The following is a 1,904-nucleotide window of genomic DNA, read 5'->3' on the forward strand; positions in this document are numbered from 1 at the left end:
TTTCCTGCTTGTTATTCATGGTAGCTGCTGAGAGGAAGCAAAGACGGGTGGAAAAACACTGGTGCTGCGGTTATGGGTTTCCTTGCAGCCATCCTAGGGATCAGATCTCCTGGTCAGCCTCACTGTTCTGAAGCGCTAATGTGGAAGCACTGCCCTGCCCCGTGAAAAATCTCTTGGTGATGGTGCTCCAGCACTTCTTCATGTAAATAGCTCCAAAAGGGCTTCAAAAATTTTAACCATGGCAGAGGAACACTACCACTACAGACAGCAGCATGTAATTCAGCCTTGAACGGGAAAATGTTTGTGTCCAAGCTAGAATTTTGACTGATCGACCAGGCAGCTGTTCTTTTGCCGAAGAACATTGCGTCTCCACTTTGTCAAAAAGTGTTTTCATTGATCTAAATAGTTCTGGGAAAAGCTGTATAAAATTCAGCACTTTGTGAGGAGACACAATAGTAAATATTTTATTCTGTTTTGTTCCATTTGTTTTCCAGCTTTCCCAAATTTTGCTCTGAGACCTGAACTCAAAAGGGCCAGATGTGCTCCTGTGATGATGTTCTTGTCTCCTGAAAGGCAGCAGTCCTGGAGGAGGGATAATAAATCACAGGCTCAAACCACAGACCTTCACATGAGGTGTTCCTAACTTGAGTTGGCATGTCTGACATACATAGATTATGAATTAATATATGGCTAATTTGGACATAATAGCATGTACATGGCTGTCTTGGGGTGACTTTATGATGTGTATCCCATATTGCTGCCCTATGCCCAGAAATTAATTCTGTGCCTTTCTATGCCTCTAAACTGAGCCTGAGAGGGGAGAGATAATTCATTTTAAATTTGAGGGTTTCTTTTATTAAGCCTATCTTGAGTGAGAAATAGGCCACAAACAGTTTGTTTATACAGCCTGTTGAGTTGACACTGGTAATCGTGACCCTCTACATCCCATCAACATTCACTCTGTCATCTGTTTTGGTAAGGGAACACAGCCTGGAGCCTTAATGAGGCTCCAAATGGAGAGGGCAAACAGGCACTGGGAAAAGGACAGGGAGAAAAGGAAAAAGAGAATGCCTGGGTGGCAGGATCTGACAAAAGGAAGATTGGAGACTATTCCTTCATCAGCAGCTGTAGTGGCCACCTTAGGTGTGGCAGTCGATCATAAGGATGGAATGGAAGAACCACTGTTTGTGAGACATCCAGGAAAAAAACTTTGTAGAGCAGTAGAGTACCTACAGAGACCAAGACATTTCGATTTGGAAGAGAATCCAGTGGTATGGGAAGTATAAACATAAAATGCAGAGGGTGAACAGAAAGTCTTGAATTGCTCTTTTGTAATATTGCCGGAATCAGTGCATTCCTGGTGAAATTATCAGGCAACAAATGTAAAGGAAGAACCCTTCTGCATGCTTGAACTGCAGGAGACACTGCCACAGGATGCTGCAGAGACCAAAGGTCTTGGTACAAAAAGAGATTAAATGAAATAACAGAGGGCATGGTCACTGGCCTCTGCAGAACGTGATGGTCCAGGTGTGATTGCTAACACAGGAAATCCCCAGACAGCCAGCTGTCATGAATTTTGCTTGATCCAGCATCTCTCCTGCTCTTCTCTAAGGGCTCATCTTCAACTTGCAACAGAAATAGAGATGTCTGAGCTGAGGCCAGCTTATGCTGGCTCATTTTGCAGCACAGACTGAAGACACTCCTTCAGTAGAGCTATACTAATGAAACACCGCACTCAGCAAACTTGACCCTCAGCCTCAGCATTGTTCCTGTGCACAGAGCATTTAGGAATGTGCTGCTATCTCTTCAAAATCAACATAAACCCTGGAAAATATGAACAATTTTCAAAAACTGTGGGTAGGCTCTTAATATTAATTAGCCAGGTTTCAGTATTTTTCTCTTTT

Source organism: Corvus brachyrhynchos, unplaced genomic scaffold, assembly GCF_000691975.1.
Source record: "Corvus brachyrhynchos isolate BGI_N302 unplaced genomic scaffold, ASM69197v1 scaffold70, whole genome shotgun sequence".
Lineage (NCBI taxonomy): Eukaryota > Metazoa > Chordata > Aves > Passeriformes > Corvidae > Corvus > Corvus brachyrhynchos.